This window comes from Giraffa tippelskirchi, chromosome 12 (genome assembly GCF_054371585.1).
Source record: "Giraffa tippelskirchi isolate mGirTip1 chromosome 12, T2T-mGirTip1v1.2.pri, whole genome shotgun sequence".
Lineage (NCBI taxonomy): Eukaryota > Metazoa > Chordata > Mammalia > Artiodactyla > Giraffidae > Giraffa > Giraffa tippelskirchi.
In genome coordinates this window covers 139,685,720-139,698,449 of record NC_137286.1, presented here as the reverse complement: position 1 = coordinate 139,698,449, position 12,730 = coordinate 139,685,720, and the positions used below count along the sequence as shown (strand labels likewise).

The following is a 12,730-nucleotide window of genomic DNA, read 5'->3' as shown; positions in this document are numbered from 1 at the left end:
CAATAATAGTAATATAGTAGGGATAACTGACATTCACACAAAGGAAACCTTTTCTGCGCTAGGGACCAATCCCTCGGTCTTATTCCTTTTTCACCACAAGGGGGCGTAGTCAAGAGGTTAAACTGTTCCGTGCGAAAGGCGACCCCACTTTCCCTCAGGTAGCAATTTTGTTAAAAAGGAATAGAATACACTGTTCTCCCAGGTGTCCTTGGTCTGTATTCCTGGGGTCTCCATTTTATTCACAGGGTTCTAAAGGTCAGACTAAAATTCAAAAAAACAACAATAATAATAGCTAAGGTATGTAACTTATTGCATACCTGCAGGGCCCCAAGTGAAGCCGTGTGTGTGTGTGTGTGTGTGTGTGTGTGTGTGTACACATAGGTACATGCACACATGTAAATACATTATAGGAATTTAGTGTGATTTCAGGGTGAAGGGTAGGGTTTAAATACTATGAGGAAAAATTGTATGGAGAAGCAGATATTTTCATGATCAAAATATTTTAAAAAGTTAGACCTAGCCAAGAAGATACTGTGCAAGGCTGACCTTGGAGTGTTTCCCTTTATAGACTCACACACACTCACAAAATCACACACATAGACACATAAATGTATCTGAAGTGTAGTTGGGTTCATCACCACAGTGGTGGGAGGGTCACAACTACGAAGGGCAGATTTCAGGACTCAGACGTCACCAGCAGAATGTAAACAGGTGCAGTCACCATGGAACAACAATATGCAGGGTCCTTAAAAAACTAAAAATAGAGCCCTGAATATTCATTGGAAGGACTGATACTGAAGCTGAAGCTCCAATACTTTGGCCACCTGATGCAAAGAGTCGACTCATTGAAAAAGACCCTGATGCTGGGAAAGATTGAGGGCAGGAGGAGAAGGAGTCAACAGAGGATGAGATGGTTGGATGGAATCACCGACTCAATGGACATGAGTTTGAGGAAACTCTGGGAGTTGGTGATGGACAGGGAAGCCTGGTGTGCTATAGTCCACGGGGTCGCCAAGAGTTGGACATGACTGAGCAACTGAACAAGAGCTGTCATATGATCCTGCAGTTCCACTCCTAGCTGTATATCCAGAAAAAAAAAGAAACTCGAATATGAAAAGACATATGCGACCCAATGTTCATAGCAGCACTATTCACAATAGTCAAGACATAGAGGCAACCCCAGTGCCCCGAAAAAGATCATTTGCATAAGAAGATGTAGTGTGTATACACACACACACACACACACACACATACAATGGAATATTAGCTGTAGAAAGAATGAAATATGGCCATTCGCAGCAACATGGATGGACCTAGAGAATATCATATTTAGTGAGGTAAGTCAGGCCGAGACAAATATTATATCACTTATATGTGGAATCTTAACAAAAATAATACAAATGAATCTGTATTCAAAGTAGAAATAGACTCTCAGACACAGAAAACAAACTTATGGTTACCAAAGAGGAGAGGGAGGGGTTGAGAGACAAATTAGGAATATGGGTTTAACAGATATAAACCACCATATATAAAACAGATAAGCAACCAGGATTTACTGTAGAGCACAGGGAATTATATTCAATACCTTGTAATAACCTATAATGGAAAATAACCTGAAATATATATGTATATATAATGAATCACTTTGCTGTACATCTGAAACTAACACCATATTGTAAATCACCTATACTTCAATTAAAGAAAAAAGTCACCCACCAAGCTCAGCTTTGATTATGTGAGAATCCAGCTGTTTATACGTCTGGTGTGAAATTGTGGACCCTACACCAAATCAGAAGGGGTGCATGAGAGGCCTCCTGGACTCCACAAATGGTCTTACACCTGAGCAAAACGCTCTTTGCGTTGTTATTTCCTTTTTTAACAAAAGTATTTATTTATTTGGCCGTGCTGGGTCTTAGTTGCGGCATATGGGATCTGGTTCCCTGGCCAGGATTGAACCCGGATCCCCTGCGCTGGGGGCGAGGAGTCTTAGCCACTGGACCCCTAGGGGAGTCCCCGCTGTTATTTCCTAAAAATGCTTGGATCAGATGAGTTTGCCCAGCCTTGCAGACCCACTTCTCCTCCCGGCTGGGTGCCCAGGTTGACCTGCCCAGTTGAGTGGCACAGGTTGCCCAGCACCAACAGCCTGCCCTCTGGTTTCCTTTGTGAAACCCCTGGTCTGGGGAAAAGACCCAATGTGAGGGCCCCACAGCTAGTTCCTCCATAACCAGAAATAAAACCAAGATGACTGTATTTCTTCATTTAAATAACACAGAGCAAGATGTCCATCTAGAGACATTCTTTCTCTAAATCATTTGCCTAACTTAAAAATTACTCATCACCACAAGCTGCCAGACTGGAAATATCCCGGCAGCTTTCTCGGTTGTGTTTTTGATACGAGAGTGATCTTACTTCCGCAAGAAGTGTGAGACAAGCCCTGGTGTGTACAAGCACTTCAACTACTGAGAGAGACAGGGCTGTCAGACGCAGCTCTGCTGTAAGGAAGGTCTTGTCTTTGAGGCTTTAGACGCTGAAGGGTTTCTCTAAGATGTTCAGGGCAAACGTCCAGGCAGTGGAGTAAAAGGGACTTGGGTACACATATGCATTGAAAAAAAAGACTGGAAGGAAAGACTGCAAAATAGTGTTGTTCAGTTGCTAAGTCGCATCCAAATCTTTGGTGACCCCATGGACTACAGCACGCCAGGCTCATTTTTCAATATCTCCCAGAGTTTGCTCAAATTCACGTCCATTAAGTCGGTGATGCTATCTAACCATCTCATTCTCTGCCTTCCCCTTCTTTTGCCTTCAATCTTTCCCAGCATCAGTGTCTTTCCCAATGAGTTGGCTCTTCACATCTGGTGGCCAACATACTGAAACTTCAGCATCTAGGGTTAGCTATAATACTTTGTGCTCAAGTACATGCTCCAAACTGAACGCAAGGAGCATCAGTTATTTTTATCAGAAAGATAGTTTTAAAGTTCATCTTCTTCAAAGACAGTCCCAGCTGAGGCGGACACCGCTGAGTGACAGGTGCAGTGGATTTGAGACCAGGACATCAATTCATCAATACTCTCTATCCCAGTCTCAGCATGTGCCCAGTGTGGTGCTGGGCAAGGTGAGGGGGTGCCCAGGAGAAATCATAGTTCTGCCTTCAAGGGGCAAGACAGGGAAGAAAGGAGAAAGACACGTAGTATTACTGGACCCCAGACACAGTCCGTTCATAGGTGATTCCCTTCCGCCTGCAAAGGTCTTCTGGGTGGGCTGTTATTATTTTTCTCATTTTACAATGAGGAAACGGAAGTGCAGAAAGTGAAGCCACTGGGCCAGGTAGCAGTAAACCCTGCCTCTCGCGTCCTGGGACCTCCAGCTCCCCCCGAGAGGTTACTCACCTCGGGCAGAGGGGACAGAGGGTGGCGGTTTAACCCATCGTGGCTTTCCTGCACGCGCGTACCCGTCAGTCACTTATCAACCCAAACCAACAAAACCGCCTGGACTTTCTCTGGAGGCAGAGGGAGCTTCCATCTTATTAAAGCAGAGCCCAGCTGGAAGCTGTTACCTGCCTGGCAATTGAAGGCACAGGGAGCTGGAGATGGGGGTGGGGCAGTGAGGGGGGGGCACCCACGTGTCCCCAAAGCCCTCGGAGGCATTGCCAGGTAATCAGTGAAATGCATGAAAACTGAGAGACTGGCTGCCAAGTATAATACCTTAGGACACTTCCAAGCTGGACTTAACTTTTATTGTTGTCTTTGAGCTGGCAAGTCAGGCACATGACTAATAAACCCTGTAAAAGACTAAGGCATGCATCAGATTTTTTTTTTTTTATAAATACTAAAGCCCACTAACCTTCCTGCAGACATCAGCCGTGTAACAGGATTCAGGGTTCAGTGGTTTTCCTCTGCATGTAAAATCTACGTGAGCCAACATCATCTTACTGCCGAGCGTGGATTCTCTGACATCAGCAAGGAGCAGCTGGTGCTTCTGGGAAATTCAACCTCTGAAACCCTGTTTTGCTTATGGAGATGCAATAAGGTCAGCGAATAACCAAATAAGCCACCCCTGGATCCCGAGGTCTTTCTGACCTATGAGTCTTTGAAGGCACTTCTGTTTATTTCTCCTTTGTGGTGACCGAAGCGTGTGGGTGTTATCTCTGAGAGTCCATTGAAAAACTTCACGGAGTGAGGTCAGTTGCAGGTGTCAGCCAGGGTTGTCGTAACAAAGTACCACAGTCTGAGGAATTTAAGCAACAGAAAATTATTTCCTCATGAATCTGGAGGCTGGAGGTCTGAGATTAAGGCGTCAGTGGGGTTGGTTCTGAGAGAGTCACTTCCTAGGCAGGTTGGTAAGAAGTCCGGGGTCTCCAAAGAGGAAAAAGGGGTCTGGGGCTCTCAAAGCAGAGACGGGGTCTCAAATTCTCATGGAGGAGGAAAGGACAACACCCTTTTTTTCTCTACATTCCTTAGTCTTAGTCACATAAAAAGTTTTTTTCTTTGATGATTACACAACAAACAACTCAGTTTAAACTCTGTACTAAGGATTATATAGCAACAATGTATCCTTCTCGATGACAGTTTCTCCTTCCTGAAGACCTTCTGACTAATCCTGATACCTTAGAATGTATATTATGGGAGGGAGTCTGGTAGGATCTTTCTATTGTGAAGTTCTAATCCTGTTATCCTAAAATGTAAATAGTGGGAGTGGGTCTAGTAAGATTTTTACAACCTTGAGACATTCTTTTGATTTATTGTAATAACCAATTAAAAAAGTATATAACTCTCTTGCTCACACTAGCAAGGGGGGCACTCTCATCCCCCTTCTGATGTCTGTGTCAGAAGCTTTCCCTGTCCCTTTTTAAACTTTAATAAAACTGGATCTCCCACATTGCAGGCAGATGCTTTACCCTCTGAGCCACCAGGGAAGCCATACAGGGGACCTGGGTTCAATCCCTGGGTCAGGCAGATCCCCTCGAGAAGGAAATGGCACCCCACTCCAGTATTCTTGCCTGGAGCATCCCTTGGACAGAGGAGCCTGGTGGGCTCCAGTCTATGGGGTCACAAAAGAATTGGGCATGATTTAGCAACTCAACAACAACATATTAGAATAGGGCCCTCCTGTATGACTTCATTTGAACTTAGTCACCTCTTTAAAAATCCCATCTCCAGAAACAGTCACATTCTGGGGTGCTGAGGGTTAGACCTTCAACGGATGAATTTGATGGAGGGGACACAGTTCTGCCCATAACATTGTTGGGGGCAACAGAGATGCTGTAGAAACACTCTACTGTATCCTTTGCAGATCAGGGACAAGCTCATAGGAGGCCATTCGAGGAGGCGACCTTCTGCACGCACTGTGAGCTCAGGATGGAGGCTCTGGTGAAGATGCTTCCAGCCCTCTGCTCCCACCAGCTGGGACTCATCCTTCCAGCCTGGATCATGCCCTGAGGAAAGGGGTCCCTCATCTAGGAAGCTCAGACACCTGCTAGGACCCTGCAGATTCCTGTGACAACACCTTGCCCATCTGGACGAGGGAAGAGATGATTCACACCTGAGCAGCCCAGGGGATGGCACTCCACCTGCTCACGACCTAGAAGCCATTCTGTATCCCTGGGAGTTTGGGGCCGGGGGTCTTCCCAGGTCGTCCAGAGGGGCAGGGCACCTTGGTGATCTGGGGATAGTAATGGCACTCAGAGAGACAGAGGCAGGGCCGCCCTATCTGGCCACCCCCCTTCAGCTCTAGAAGGCTGCGGCTGGATTTATTCGCTCATTCAACAGGCATCTGCAGGGGCCAGGTCCGTGTCGGGCACAGGTGCCTGTGATTCATTAATATGCAAGACAGATGGCAACCCGTGAGCTCATGGAGGCCTCATGCCAAGGCAGAGGGGTGGCCGCAGATGTGAGCTGCACCCAGAGGTGCTTCCTGTGAAATGTCCACTCGGGCCCAGGGAACCGGGGACTCCCAGCCTCCTCTTGCTGAGGGTTTCTGGGTGGTTTCCTGTTTCAGCCCCACAGCCAGGGGAAATTTCTGCTTTTTGCTCTTCTGAACTCTACGCAGAGACATGCACGCGCTTGATGAGGGATTTTTCTGGTTAGAGGAAAGTTTTTATGTCCTGTGTGCACTTCTTACTATATCCTGAAAAACTCAGTTCAAATGTCACTTCCCGTGAGAAACCTCATCTGACCCCCACCAACCCCTCCTCTGTGCTCCTGCGGCGGGTGTGAATCATCGGCGTGGAGCTGCGGGTCTGGTTGAGCTGTGTCCCTCCCCCAGCCCCTGGGTTCCTCCAGCCTGCCTCCAGGCAGGCTCTCTGCCTTGTATCTATGTATCTGCCCTCGGGCCACCAGTATCCGGCAAAGGGTAAGTGCTGGGTGAAATGACGAGACAGAGAACCAGGTGGAGCCCCCTCCAGCCTGCCTTAGGTATGGTCCTCACCGTCCAGCCCATCAACCTCTTTCGGATCCGCAGAGGGTCGGTCCATGACCACATGATTTCAAAGCGGCAGTGGGTATGGACAATATTTTGAGATATTGGCAACCCCTAAAGTGTGGAATGAGAATCTGTCTCATTATTTCTCTTGGCATGGCTAAAACTTAGGATTTGTTTCCTGCATTCAAAACAGAAGGGAATGCTCTGTTTTGGTTAGAGGTTAGGGAAAATAAAGATGTAAATTTTTCCTATTTAAGTTCCTGGACACTCTGAGTTCTATTCACAGAGACTTTGAAGGCTCCACATCCATGCGATTAAGATCCTCCAGACTAGAACTTTCATCTCCCAAGTCGTACTTTGCCCTTTCCCTTGGTGAACTCCATCCCCACCCCCATCCAGCTCAGGTGCAAGGTTTTGCTGCCTCCCAAACCTTGAGGTGACCTTGAAGTCAGGCGCCCTCAGCTCCTTCGCTCCACCTGCATGGTGTCTCCAGCTCCAGCAGCACTTGGCCTTTGCTTGCTCCCTCACTGGACCTCAGATGTGTCAAAGCATCAGCCTGCAATGCGGGAGACCTGGGTTTGATCCCTGGGTTGGGAAGATACCCTGAAGAAGGGAACAGCTACCCACTCCAGTATTCTGGCCTGGAGAATTCCATGGACTGTATGTATAGCCCATGGGGTTGCAAAGAGTCAGACATGGCCGAGCAACTTTCACTTTTTCACAAGTAATGAGAGCAAACAACCTGCAGCCTGGTAGACAGCCCCTTCTCCCCAGGGGCCCTCCTTGGCTGCCCCGATGGCAGGGTTTTCTTCCTTTTCTTATTCTCCTTTCTCCCCAGCACTGCCTAGTCTCTCTGGTTTTCCGCTTCCAGGTTTTCTTCCTGTCTTTTTCAAGCCATGGGCAAGTCAGCTCTGCCTACCCCAGCAGCTCAGATTCTCAGCACAACATGAGGCTCTTCTTGGGTAAACATTTCACCAATTGCAATCTATCACAACATTTCTTCTAAGGGCACCCAGAACTCTCCTCAATATTAACTTGGATAAATGCGGTTCTCTCTATCTTATTTCAACAGGGTCAGAAGTTCTTTGAAGGATCTTGCTCCTTTGGGATTTTCCCTTACCAATGTGCCCTTCTGGGAGCAAGGATATGATACTTATCCTTCACTAGCTCTTGTGTTTCCTTAGCCTTTGGCCACCTGTTCCTCTGTGGCGATCGAGTATAGCCTGGACTTTACATTAAACACAAATACTTCATGACAAGTAGGTTCACCCAACAAAGGCAGGGGTAGGTTATTATTAGGGAACCTATCGGTGTATTTCATTGCATTTTTTTTCTTTACTAAAGTAGGAAGAATCAGCTGTCTCCGCCCTGTGATAAGCTGGCCTTGTTGATACACCTACTAGGTCCTCTCTGTGGAGTCAGCATTAGGGCATCAGTGGAAGTGAGGGCAATAGCTACACCTCTGGATGGCCTTTCAGAAGAGGGCGGTCTGTGTGGGGCTGTTACAGGAAGACCAGGATTCCACCCGAGATCCTCCCTTCTGATGCAGCAGTCAGTTCCTCTGGGTGCCCCGTAACCTTTAACACAGTCATCCTTGACCTTGGCTTTGGCTGTACATTGGAATCACGTGGGAGGACTTCTGATCCTAATCTTTGCCAGGGGATTCCCATTTCTTGGGTCTGGGGGTGCCCCTGACCTTGGGTCCTGTTGAAGGAGCCCATCTCTCCAAACTTAGGGCTCCTCTGTTTTCCTCAAAGTGTTATCTATTCTGGCACTTCCCACTTAGGCAAATGATATGCGAAACCAAAGGAAAGGTGTTTTAGTTTTTTTTTGACGTGTGACCTCAGTGGTTTCTGCTCATTACTCTATCCCACTGAGATGTCTTTTAAGTTTTTCCATCATAGTGATTCTTTCCGGGTCTCCATTACCATCATGGGCTGTTCTTTCTGTCTCTCAGGCATAGGAGACTCACCTGGGCCAATCTCCCTTTCAGTAGGGTTCTTCAAAGAAGGCATGGTTTCTCTATGACTGCACTGCAGATATCTTTCTCCTTCACTAATAGGGCTTCCCTGTGGCTCAGATGGTAAAGAATCCACCTGCAATGCAGGAGACGTGGATTCAACCCCTGGGTTGGGAAGATCCCCTAGAGGAGGGTATGGCAACCCACTCCTGTATTCTTGCCTGGGAAATCCCATGAACAGAGGAGCCTGGCGGACTACAGTCCATGGGGTCACAAAGAGTTGGACACGACTGAGCAACTAAGCATAGCACAGTTTCACTAATGAGAAACCAAGGCTCAGGGCTCCGGTTCAGCAACAAAAAGAAACAAACTGCTGATAAACACACATGCAACAACACGAACCCCAAAATCATTAAGCTCAGTGAAAGAAACCAGATGCCAAAGGTTATATACTGGATGATTCCATTTACATGAAATATCCAGAAAAGGCAAATCTATATGCAGAGAGAGAGAGGGCAGATTAGAGGTTGGCTGGGTCTGGGGTGAACTGGGAGGTGGTTGTTGTTGTTCAGCCCCTCAGTCACATCTGACTCTTTGTGACCCCATGGACTGTGGCACGCCAGGCTTCCCTGTCCTTCACCATCTCCCGGAGTTTGCTCAGACTCATGTCCATTGAGTCGATGAGGCCACCCAACCATCTCATCCTCTGTCAACTCCTTCTCCTCCTGCCCTCGGTCTTTCCCAGCGACCTTAAATAGACACAGGGATCTTCTGGGAATGTGGTCTGAAACAAATAACCGCCAGATATTTCTCTAGCATCTCAAGATGGATTTATTCGGGATTGGCAGAGAATTAGCACTCAGCACCTGCCACTGTGGTGTGCTGCATGCAAGTCCCCACACAGCAAGGGAAGGCGAACTCTTTCATAGAGGGGAAAGGAAGTTGGGAGGGCTGTTGTAGTAAACAGAGTTCCTGGCTTCTCATGGGCTGAGTCCTTGAAGGCGAACTCTTTCATAGAGGGGAAAGGAAGTTGGGAGGGCTGTTGTAGTAAACAGAGTTCCTGGCTTCTCATGGGCTGAGTCCTTGCCAGAGAAGGAGTCTGTCATTTTCTTGAGGGGCCCTGCCATGGTCACAAGACCTCCTCTGGTCTCCTGACTATTTATTTGAGACCGTGAGTGCATTCCTGCTAAATCGTTTCAGTCTTGTCCCGCTCTCTAGGACCCCATGGACTGTAGCCTGCTGGGCTCCTCTGTCCATGGGATTTCCCAGGCAAGAGCACTGGAGTGGGTTTCATGCTCTCCTCCAGGGGATCTTCCAGACCCAGGGATCCAACCCACATCTGCTATGTTTACCTGCATTGGCAGGTGGATTCTTTACCACTGGTGTCACCTGGGAAGCTCTACCGACTGGTTAGAACAGGGGAATCAAAGTGCGCTTTTAGGGAGCGTTGGAGAGAGCCCGCACTGTTCTCACTGATAACTGGTCCCGTCCCCTCCCCTCTCCTGTCTACCCTCTCCCTTATTCCCTGCAGGACCCCTTCTCTCCTCTCCTTCCTCCTCCCTCCTCCCCTCCCTCCTCCCACCTGAAATGTATCTGGTACCCTTTCCCCTGCAGACCCTGAGCCAGAAGGGGGGCACAGAGTGGTCAGCAAAACCAACTTGGGCTTGTCTTCAGAGTTCACGGTTTGTTGGGGGAGAGAAACGCCCACCTAATGGCCATGCAAATCAAATGCTGGCTCACAAACATAAGGTGCTGGAAGGAAGGGCCCACGGGGCCAAAAAAGAGGTTCTAATTTTAGAGGGTCCTTGAAGAGCCCTTGGCCAAGCAAGGCGAGGCCGAGGTGGAGGCTTGACAGCCAAGAGAAGGTCCAGGTGAGGAGCAAAGAGAAGGTCCTGGGAGAGGGAAGTGCAGCTGGGAGGAAGGCAAGGTGGTCAGTGAGTGGGGGCAGGGGGGAAAGAGGGAGGAGTCTGGCCCCCTCCCCCAACTCTCTCCACGGCCTTTTGGCTTCTTCCCACCAAAGCACCCCCCCTGCCCCCGCCCAGGAAACACAGGGGATGCAGCGCAGATACAGCCTTGCATGACCTGCCCTCAATCCACTTTCCTCTTGTTGCATCTATCTGGTCGAAAATGACGGATCTGCTGTCGGTGGGCTGTGGGCGGGGCTTATCTGGTCGAAAATGACGGATCTGCTGTCGGTGGGCTGTGGGCGGGGCTTATCCCAAGACCTTGGGAAGGCATTGCCGAGGTTTGACTAGGGCGGGACACACCTAGGTGATGTTAAGACAGCCCTGGTGGGTTGGGGGCGAATGCAGTGCGGGGAGGGGGGCCTTTTAAGCCCAATGACCCCCGGGAGCTTAGGTCCAAGTTGAGACGCATCCTTTTCCTCCCAGGAGACTGACTTGGGTGGACGTGGGGCTGGGGACGGGCTGGAGCTGGAACCTGGGGGCCCAGGCCAGCACACTTGGCACCAGTCCTGGTTTTGATGGTGAGGAAGGGCCTCCCGAAAAGCCCCTCCAGGGCCCTAGATTTGGAGACAAGCAGGTGTTTTGAGAGCACTTCGTCCTCCCCCAGCACCCCCACCCCCCCACCGCGGGGCCCCTTCTATTTATAGAGCTTCCTCTCCAGCTCTCTGCACTTGAAAAGTGTCCTTGAAACACAGACACAAGAGAAAAAAGAAAAATTCTGAAAAATGTCAAACCACAGGTCCTTTCCCCACTCTTCTTTTTAAGTTTCTAGGTTTGTACTATTCCTGGTTGACCCTAAAGTAGATAGGGTCAAATGGGTGCCCCGAGTTTTAATGGTTCAGAAGGTGCTGGGCATTGGGTCCTGGGTTCCACAAGCTACCTGGGGACCAGCTCCAGGGGCAGGGGACACACGCCCCATCTAGCCTGTAACTCTGGCGGGATCAGTGGCACTCATCTCAGATGGTGAGAGGGGAGTTAGAAAGTATGCTGAATGGGAAGTCAGGATGTCATGGTCTAGTTGAGGCTCTGTTTAGAAACATCACTTTAGCCTCCGAGTGTACCTGCCACTCTGCAAATTTAAAAAGCTGGACTAAACCTGTGTTTTACAAACTTTTTGGATCCAGAGCACAACCCCCACCCCGCAATAACAATGACAAAAGTCCCACAGAATAGTATTTATGTTTACTGTGATGCATTTTCAAAAGAAAATGCACTTTTTGAATTTTGCATTTGTTTTGTTGCATTTTTTAAAAGAATTCTGATCATGACCCACTAAAATCAAAACCTACGTAAATATTTAAAATAGGAAATTTTTTTTTAAGTTTTTTTTTTTTTAATGTGGACCATTTTTAAAGTCTTCATTGAATTTGTCACAATATTGCTTCTGTTTTATGTCTTGGTTTTTTGACCATGAGGCATGTGGGATCTTAGCTCACCGACCAGGGATTGAACCCACATCCCCTGCTTTGGAAGGCAAAGTCTTAACCACTGGATCACCAGGGAAGTCCCTGATAGTAAATTTTATGTTATGTATATTTTGGTGGTGCTAGTGATAAAGCACCTGCCTGCCAATGAAGGAGACATAAGAGACCCGGGTTTGATCTCTGGGTCGGGACGGTCCTGGAGAAGGGCAGGGCAACCCACTCCAGTATTCTTGCCTGGGGAATCCCATGAACAGAGGAGCCTGGTGGGCTACAGTCCATGGGGTCGCAAAGAGTCAGACACTACTGAAGCGACTTAGCACGCACATGTGTTTTATCATAATAAGAAAATTGAAAAACCCATTTTAAATTTTACAATGGCTGAAAAATCCTGAACTACACAATCCCTGAGTTCTCCTCCAATTTTTATTTTAAAATCTCATTGTGGAATCATGTAGGAAAAGTTCTTCTCTTGATAAAATGTTGATTGAGCTTAAATTTTTTCAGGTAATTAAAAATGTCTTCTGCCTTGCTCTCTTATTCTTTTTTCGTGCTTCTGTGCTAAGTCACTTCAGTCTTGTCCGACTCTTTGTGACCCCATGGACTGCAGCCCGCCAGGCTCCTCTGTTCATGGGATTCTCCAGACAAGAATGCTGGAGTGGGTTGCCATGCTATGGTGCCAACTAAAACTGCACCCAAGCATACTCTGTGGCCCAGCAGCTCCACCCTGGGCGAATCCTAAGGGAAGTGAGTGCATAGGTTTGTCCAAAAGTGTACTCAGGATCCACACAGATCCACTATGTGGGTCACAACAAACTGTGGAAAAATCTGAAAGAGATGGGAATACCAGACCACCTGACCTGCCTCCTGAGAAATCTGTATGCAGATCAAGAAGCAAGAGTTAGAACCGGACATGGAACCACAGACTGGTTCTAAATAGGAAAAGGAGTACGTCAAGGCTGTATATT

General features: G+C 48.0%; 1 long non-coding RNA gene across 1 annotated transcript in view; it reads right to left on the bottom strand.

Annotated features, from left to right (window-relative positions):
• LOC145529155 (uncharacterized) overlaps positions 1-12,730 on the bottom strand; it is a 33,553-nt gene that overhangs the window by 15,755 nt on the left and 5,068 nt on the right. Inside the window, exons 4-5 of the long non-coding RNA XR_014070974.1 lie at positions 8,390-8,513; positions 3,841-4,224 (exon numbers count right to left, since the gene is read on the bottom strand). This is a non-coding gene — a long non-coding RNA (uncharacterized LOC145529155). The remainder of the gene's footprint in view (positions 1-3,840; positions 4,225-8,389; positions 8,514-12,730) is intronic.